Genomic DNA, 9,529 nt, shown 5'->3' on the forward strand with positions numbered 1-9,529 from the left:
GTATCACGATACAGGGACAATGATACACTATATTGTGATACTGTATAAACAATGATATACTGTATTTGTAGTACTGTCCTGTGTTGTAGACCATATGTCCTTGCTTTCATTTCACCAAAATATGTCCAAACATCAGCTTTAAAAGCTGCTGGAGTCGCCTGTATCCTCTAGTCCTCAGTCATCGCCGGGATCTTGCGGGATTTCATTCTTCTAATAGTTGTAGAGGACGCAATGACTGCTGCCATCTAGCGGCCCGAGGTTTAATTGCACAAACAAAACGAACAAACACAATGTCTGCATTTAAAAAATAAAAAAAATGTAATTGATTTTTTAGTTTACACAGAATTTATTGAAATATGAAACGTAAAATATGGTTAAAAATAACAAAGTGATTTGAAACTGTAACTAAATGAAAAATAATCATAATAATTAAACTATAAAATCTTTAAAGGTTCTAATACTATCGATTCAGTGCTGATATTTGGGGGAAAAAAAAACAGAAAAAACAATATTTAAGTAGTAGAGTATTATTATTTTTCAAGCCCCTAGGTTAGAACCTCTGGAATAGTGTCACTCCTGCATTTTTATATTCGATATTGAGGCAGATGCTAATATAACATTCTACTAGTAAATTTAAAAATAAATCTAAAACACCCTAAAGTTGATCAAAGATAAACAAACATACTGTAAATCTAATGGGAAAAGGTTCTAAAATAAAGGCAAGAATATTGTTTGTACAAACAAAATTTAAATATCTTTTACATGTCACTTTAACGTCATACATGTGTAGCTGGTAAACACACAACACTTCCTGGCAGACGGTGAGACGACCAGGAGGAGGGAATGATGAAGGAGACGGATGCATTATCACAACATGGGTAGAAGGAGAAAAGTGTGTCATGCATCCGTCCATACTTGCTCTCTTGCCACATCACACACCCGATTGGTTCCATTTAAATCTGTGACTCAAATCCACCACCGTCCTCATTAACCAGTTATTATTCCCTGAGTCCAGAAATGTCCTCGACATGAATGGAAGTGAGGATCAAACGACAGACACACCAGCTACCTTTTCATGCCAAAAATAGCTCATCAGACAAAAAAAAAACAACAGGGAATAACTACATCTTTGACCTGCATGGGGTCACATCCTCTACCCTCCGCAGATAACCGCCACTTATTGTCTGCGCGGGGCAGGAAAGAGGAAGCTCATTTGAAGAAGCTTTTAGCTCTTACTTCAAGAGTAGACTCTGAGGCACCGGCAGCTGCCGACCCGACCTCTGGAGAGTCGCATTGGAAACGTCTACTTTTGGATGGATATCAAACGTGACCTCTACGGACGAGTGTCAGGGTGAGGCCGCCGACGATGACCCGACGATGACATTCATCACATGATTATTGATGATTTCAATTCATTTAGATCTTTATTTTTCTTACATTATGACTTATTATTATTTTTATTTTATTCTGTTACAATGTCTTTTGTAATATCTTTTTGAAATGACTTTTTTTATTGAAATTACTTATGGATTTATTTTTCACCCGCATTATAACAATCAGATGTTCAAGATAGGATTAAAACATTATTTTTAAAAAACGCACAACAATCATTGTCATTCATCATCTTTAGCGTCTGGTCGCGGTTGCCTTTGTTATTCTGTCCTTTATCCGGCAGATGTCGCCAAAGAGCTAAAGCCCATTTGTATAATTCATGAAATTTTAGTCACAAAAGGGAAACAATCAAAAGTCAACTAAAAAGAAACTCGAAGAGAGTGAAACTCAGTTTAAATTATTTTACGTTTAGAACAGATGATTTTAATTCCTATGAAGTCATAAGTATGTGTAAGTCATTTTAAATGTTAATTTCGAAATAATTAGTTTACATTTCGAAAGTTTTTGTTCATGTTTTGTCTGTAATATCTCAGGGAATTTTGACAACTGTAACAAGTTTTATGTATCCATGTAGTGGGATTTTTTTTCTAGCTAGTAACTTGAAGAAAAAATTCCTCATCCTGAAAGAAATAATGGCTTGGAGAGTTTCTATTGAGCAAGACTTTTTACAATTCAACTTCATATTTTCATTACAGAAAATTAAAGTTTATTTCATTACAGAACATATGGAATAATAATAATAATAATAATTAATAATAATAATAATAATAATCAAAATGATGGGTTGCTTTTAATGCTAACTTTTTATTTTAAATACATTTTTCATTCTGGTTTTTCAATTGAGAAAACGAAATGTATATAGTATAGTATTTTTTTCATTGAAAGCGTCATAAGATTTGACTTTCAAGGCCATAATTTGATCCTCCCGGGTGATCATTAGAAAAACATAAAAAGTTATTTTTAGAAAACAATATGACCATTTTTTTTGTATCATATATTAATTAATTGTGGTCAAACAATGATCAAATAAACGACCCATGAGATGCTAACTTTAAGTGTTTTTTTATTCATGTTTTTAGATGTTGAAGTCTTATTTTAAATGATGCATCTGCATTAAAGTATCTTCCTGATTGGCTAAATATGATGTTAAAATTGGTTTTATTTTTCAACAAAAATTGGGGAAGTAAACAAAAACGTTAAGTAAAAATCTCAATTCCATCATCAGTAAAAACGTAAAATAAAGGATAAGAGAGCAGAAAGGAGGGAGAGAGAGGGGGAGACGAGTGGGGGAGGAGGAGGAGCAAGAAAACAAAGAGCGACTGAGAGAAGCTGAGGAAGAAAAAGTGGTAAAAGTAGAGCGAGGAGTGTTTATATGACAGAGCAGCCCAGCTAACACAGGAATTTCTAGGCATCAAGTCAAACGTAACAGGCCTGTTGGTCTCATCTGTTGGGGGTTTTCACTCCGGACTCAAACATTTCCTACATGGAAAGGGGAGATTCTTGAGGGGCCGACCACAGACTGAAAAGCCATCAGGACGACTCCTGAGGAGGGAGACGGGCTTATCTACATGCACTGGAAGGGAGGCACTGATCCTCAATGACCACCGGGGAATATGATCCTCGGACCTGCAGCGTGACGTTACACCGTTTGTCAGCAGGTGGAACTTTGGCAAAAAATATATTAAATTAAAATACCTATACTGGAGGAACTATTGAAATCATATTGGTTACAACAAATGTATCTTAAGTCGTACAAGCCATTAAAATCCACGGGAATAATCTTTTTTTTACGTGATTGTTTATAGAAACTACGTCTCAGTAACACATGTACTCACAGCTAATGAAAGTACATTTAACCATGTTTTTGGACAGTTTTGAGCAGCATGTAGAGGTAACGAAAATCCCCCAGAAATGACTGGAGCTGGACAAGGTTGGGATTCAAACCCACTTCTTTTTCGTTGCCAAGCAGCAGAAAAACAGAAAGAACTGATTCAATAGTATTTGGGATTTATTTTTGCGTTGCATTTTTTAACTCCATTTTAATTGATCTTTCTATCGCTTTTGTTCCATCAACAGTACATACAAAGCTGAATCCTTTCATTTCTTCATTCTTTTTCTTTTTTTTCTACAACTCCCTTTGTGGTAGGCGTGTGAGAAAACACTGATACACTTAAATATCGCAATACTTTCTTTCTCGACACTGTTTCGATATCTAATAGCACTGTATCAAATCAATCAAATACAATGCTTTGTTTTCAAATGTTTTTATCATAGCACTTTTTATGGTTTATATTTTTTTAAAGTGTGTCTATAATAGTATGATTGAACTCCCTGTCACTAGGTGGCAGCAGATAGTCAGCGAATATTTACGGCATTTTTTCATTTTTGTGTTGCAATTCATCCTCAGGCCGCTAGATGGCCTAGTCATTACATCTTCCACAGCTAAAAGAACAATGAAATCCTGCGAGAAATATGGAAATAACTGAGGACGAGAGGATACAGTGGACTAAAGCAGCTTTTTAAGCTGATGTTTGGACTTATTTTGGTTTAAAAAAAAGTGAAAGCAGTTACGACTTTATCAAGAGTCATGTGGTCTGTAGATTCTACAACACCAGAGTCAAGTACTCGACAATACTACGAATATATATATATAATAATATATATCCTTGTTACTACAATATCACAATACATCATATCGTTGCCCCTGTATCTTGATACGCATCACCAGACCCGGATGAGATTGAGTTAGACTATTTTATTCATTTATGTCGAGTTTAAGTAAGAAGATCAAATCAATTCATAGCATCATCTTACAACCATCCGGTCTCTCTCTTCCATAACCTCCTTATTTACCGAGACTTGAACCAACTTCTTAAACCCCAGACATCTCAAAGACAAGCTCATCTTTATCTCGAGGTGCTAACCATCAGCATCGGGACTATAGTTCAGACCGAGCGACGCTTCCAGTGGATCCAGAGGATTCTCACACATCTGACACCGCAGCACTCATGTGGCGGTCACACCCAACGACAGTGACGTGAGGCCTTATTTCTCCAAGAAACAAAAACACATTCCTTCGTTTATACACACTGTCCATGCAGATCCACGTTGAATATTATTGATAACGTTGTGACTTTAGTAAAGAATAATGGATCAAACCTTATCAAAAAAGATATTTTTTGCATTTTCTTTTCTCTCAAATATTAGATTTCAATGCGTTTTTGAATCAAACTCAATCACACAAGAGGATAATAGCTTTTTTGCAAATATATATATTTACAAGCAGTAAGTTTAAGTTGGATTTTAATCGTTTTTTCATTCTTAAAGACTCAATCTAACCCTTATCTCTGTGTTCGTCCTCCTTTAACAAAAAAATCATATTCCTTTTTTTCCCCATTTTGTTTCTCATTATAAGGTAAGGTAAAATTGTATTGATTGATTGAAATTGTTATTTCCAATAACCACAGAAAATACTGCATTTTTTCATAAAAAATCAAAAATAATAAATCAAAATAAAATAAGAACAAGAACATAAAGAGAAAGAACAAGACAATACAATCTAAAGACAAAGACAAAGAACATAGATAAAAAAAAAATAAAAAAGACAAAGGATACAAAGACTAACATAGAAGAGAAAATCTTAAATGAACTATCTTTATTTTTTAGGTCAATAATTAAAAATTTGACATGAATCCATTTTGATTTCGAAACAACCATCTGGCGGGCCACGTAAAATGACTTTGTCGGCCTAAATTTTGGCCCGAGGGCCATGAGTTTAAAAGAAAAAAAACACGTTAAAAAAAACCTTTGAGTGAAAATAGTTCCAGTAACATCAGGCGTCCACAACACTCGCATGAACAAACGGCTCCCTCTGAAGCGGGCCCTTTATGTCCCCCTCCTCTGGCTCGCAGGGACCAGTCACTGGTTCCACCGCACACACAGAAAAAAAAGAAAAAAAAAAAGTGGTTGCATATCTGGGATGAATCATGCGGACGTCGGTGACTCACTGACCACAACAGATCATGCACACTTTGTGGGGGTGAAGATGAATAGTCGGAGCGTATCAATGGCAGACCTGGGATTTCAGCAGACCTACTTTCAAGATCATTAATCTGTCCCTCGTTGCATTCCATTAACTCAGCTGACAATGGACTCGCTTGTTCGCTGCCTTTTAGTTACGTTTTTTCCACCCGTGTTTGTGTTTGTTTATAAACAGCATAGGTTGTCATTGTTGTTTTTTTGTCTTTCACTCGTATGGCTTTTCACCGCTGACGTGCGTTTTAGAAGAAGCGAAAGATACTTGACTTTTTACAGCTTAACATACAGAAATAATTACTTAATCGACTTTTTTTTTAGTATCTTATCATTAGACAATTTAGGTCAGTTGCAGTTTAATGTTTGCATTATATTCACGGATCAACTTTCAGTTTTAAATAAAAAAGTATAAACTAATTATTTTAGAGTTTGTGTTTCACTAATTTTCACTTGTTTACAGGGTCTTTTTTCGGGTAAACTTGACGAACATCTTGACTTGTCTAGAGTCACATGTACAGGGATGAATAATCGGACCCGTGGCCCCGACCGAAATGCTTCGACGATCAAAAAATACTTTGTCTGTAGGCGCCAAGTTTCTGTAACTATGTGTGATCAAAACTTAATAATGAGTGAATTCTCCTGAAGAAAGAGTTGAAAAAGTAACAAAGGCAGTGAATATAAAATGTGTCATTTGTTAGCAAATGTTAATTTTTTCTTCAAGGAAACAAATTTGACTGAAACAATAACCAAAGACGCGTCGCAACCGAGCCTAGCAAACAGACAGACGGAGACGTAAACAACAACGAGACATAGAAGTACAAATTGACAACTTTACACAACGTGACACTGATTGGTCGAAGTGCGCATTTAAGAAACACTTGACTTATACAATAAAAAACTATGAATTATCGCACGTTCCAATATCAAGATATCAATATTTTTTCTATATATCGTGCAGAGCTACTTCAGAGAAAAGTTTTTTTTTTCTTAGACAGTAAAAATATATACACCAGAACAGAAATGCTTCACGATATCGTTACCTGTCCACAGATAGTTGAATAATGGGTCGGCTAATATATTTTAAAAAAACGTATGCTTCTACTTAACTAGAAAAGTACTCAGAGAGTGCAGACCTCTGCCAAGCAGCTAATTTCACCCCTATTTAGATTTTATAAACCCATGTATAATTGCTGTGTAAATATTTCAATAAATACTTTTTAATAACTTTTCTGCCACTTGATACATCATATACAGTAGTTGGCTGTCGCAGTCGTGAACTTGTTGCAGTTGTGAAGAAGAAAACGCTGAAACAATTCAAACATTGTAGCTTGTGAAGGTAAATCCAGAGCATCTTTAAAAATAATTTGATTTCTTGCCTCATTATCAACAGAAAATCATTTTTGAAATCCATTTAAGCTGTTGTTCCGTTGTCGTGGCGATTGCTTAACCTCGTACAAAATGTTCACTGTATTCATGGTATAACAGGAACTTTTTGGACATCACCGCTGGAGCACAAGGTCTCCCCGCGACAAATACAATATTGTGCCGATGGATCGAATATAAATCGATTAGCTCAGGAAGTTTAGAAGTGGGTCATCGCTGTTTTTTGTGACTGTGCTTTATCAGATTTGGGATAGAAGTCTTTTAATCAGAGAAAACTTGCCTCTGGGATAAAAAGAAATCTTTGGAATTTGAAAAGAACATGAAATTAAAATGTAGCAAAATGCTACAGAGAATCTGACGATGGGATATTTTCACAAACAAGACATATATATATAGTTTGCTTATCTTTATTAAGTCAAATAAAATGCCAGAAAACACTTTTAGTCTTTAGGATTAACTATTGACACTTATTAACGTTGTGGTGTTTCGACTCATGGGATCTTGTCATAAAAAAAATAAGTTGAATTCCTTATATTTACCATTTTTAAACGTATATTAAATAATTCAGTTGAATAATAGTTTAAAACAGAGTAAGCAATCTGTCTCAAAAGACATCCAGACACGACCCTGGACAAGCGTGTTATAAAAGTTTGAATAACTTTTGATTTATACGTTTGAAATTAAGATAAGTTGCATGTTCAGCTTTCCCCGATTTTTCTCGCCATGTGACAGTCACAAACAATATATAAAACAATATGTCCGTCACTTTTTATCTGCATCGTTTTTTCCAAACGCATTTTATTTGTGTGGTTTAAAAGAATATCAGGTGGAACAATTGGTATAGTTTGGACACTATTGTAAGTAAGTAAGTAAGTAATTTTTATTGATATACCGCTTTTCCAGACCAGGGTCACAAAGCACTTAAACAATCAAAACAATATTCAATAAAGTATATACTTTAAAGATCAAGATAACACTGATAACACAACAGGAGTTCCAGAAAATCAAGGAAAAGCCTGAACAAATAAAAACGTCTTAAGATGTTTCTTAAAGGAGTCAGTAGAAAGTTAAATACTTAAATAACCTTTTTAAATATGATTTTTAAATTTTAATTTAACACCAATTGAACCAAAATTGAAGAACAAAATTTCTGCAAAAATGATTATTTTAACATAAAATAAACATGACTTTTTAAGTCAACTTAAACTTGATTTTGAAAATATGTTTTGCACAAAATGCATCGTGCATTAAAATCTTTAATTCAAGACATTTAATGCAAATGAAAACCTCGTTTTTAGATTCAGGATTTTAATATATTAAAAAAAAACTGTGTCATGTCCTACACTTAGTTATTGTTAAAGTTAATTTTGATTTACTTGTGTGTGTTTTTGTCCTATGACCACTATAGATAATCAATACTGTACATAACTCCCCAGACGATGGATTTTCTCAAAAGGTCAACTGTGAAATAACAGAACAAAACAAAACAAAACATAACAAAAACTATTCTGATAGAGTCACGTGTTCAAATTCAAACCCAAAAAATGGGATTGAAATCTCAGATGAAGCAGATTAGAAGCAGCACGTGAAACTTGATGCAATGACACAAAACGTGCAAACGACCTCCAGGTGATTTTTTTTTTTGTTTGAACAACATTATTCTCGAAAGAAAAATAATAATAAGAATATGAACGTCAGGATAAAAAAAAAGTTTTGCTTTTATAAAAAAAAACAGTGTAACGGAGCTCTGTCTCCACATCCGGTCACCACCATCAAAAAAAGTTTTTAGCTCGCGAGACTACACACAAGAGAAAAGTACTTTACGAGTACTATCTAGTAAAGAGTAACTTGTACCTTTTTTTTGTACTATTTCCTTCCGTCCTTCTTTCTTTTTTTTCCCGGGTTCTCAAAGTGCTCTTCAGCCAAACATTCTCAATGGTCGCCCCGTTCTTGCCTCCTTCGCTCTCCGGGGCAAGACTACGAGAGATAGTCCGTCCCGGGTCAGTCCTGGGTCCTGGTCCGCATTCTTAGTCCCTTCAGCGCGACGTTAAGGCGACGCGAGTGGAAACGGTCTCGGTTCTTTCCCGCTGGTTTCATCTTTTCTGGCCGAAAAACAAGAGGGAAGAAGGTCCAGGAGAAGTGGCAGGAAGTTTCCCCTGCCGCTGGTCTGCAGTATGAGAGGAATGCCGAAAAAGTCCAGCCCACCGAACCCCCCCACCTTCTTTTTTCTGTCTTTTTCTTTTTTCTTTTCTTTTCTGACACACTCACATTTACTCTGTTTAATTCACATCCAGTTTGTCACGTTTAGTGATGGAGAAAATTGCTTCATTATGTGAACAGATCCACGTAGACATTGTGAAAGTTAACTACTTTATTTTTTAATTATTGTTTTAGTGCTTAATATATAACTTTCTTACGGTCATTATTTAGGGATTTTTCCTTATTATTTTTCCTTGACAATTTCTATTTTATAACTATATTTTGGCATAGTTTACTTTTAAAATACCCCCCCCCCCTTTTTTTTCTTCTTTGTTTATTATTATTTTTTACTTTAAAGTATATAATGTTGCCCCTCAGGAATTATTTTTTATTTAGACTTAGACTTTCTTTTATTGTCACTGCGCATAAAAAACAACGGAGTTAAACTGTAACCAAATTGCGTTGCTTGGCAACCGTTAAAAAAGCCAGCATAGAGTGAAAGTATATGAAAAGTATAAAT

General features: G+C 34.8%; 1 protein-coding gene across 2 annotated transcripts in view; it reads right to left on the reverse strand.

Annotated features, from left to right (window-relative positions):
- amot (angiomotin) overlaps positions 1–9,466 on the reverse strand; it is a 35,190-nt gene extending 25,724 nt beyond the window's left edge. For both annotated transcript variants that reach the window (XM_087806943.1, XM_087806939.1), the window contains exon 1: positions 8,665–9,466. The gene's annotated coding sequence lies outside the window, so the exon portion shown is untranslated. The remainder of the gene's footprint in view (positions 1–8,664) is intronic.
- Positions 9,467–9,529: the final 63 nt, after the last annotated feature.

Source organism: Callionymus lyra, chromosome 14, assembly GCF_982586985.1.
Source record: "Callionymus lyra chromosome 14, fCalLyr1.hap1.1, whole genome shotgun sequence".
Classification (NCBI taxonomy): Eukaryota; Metazoa; Chordata; class Actinopteri; order Syngnathiformes; family Callionymidae; genus Callionymus; species Callionymus lyra.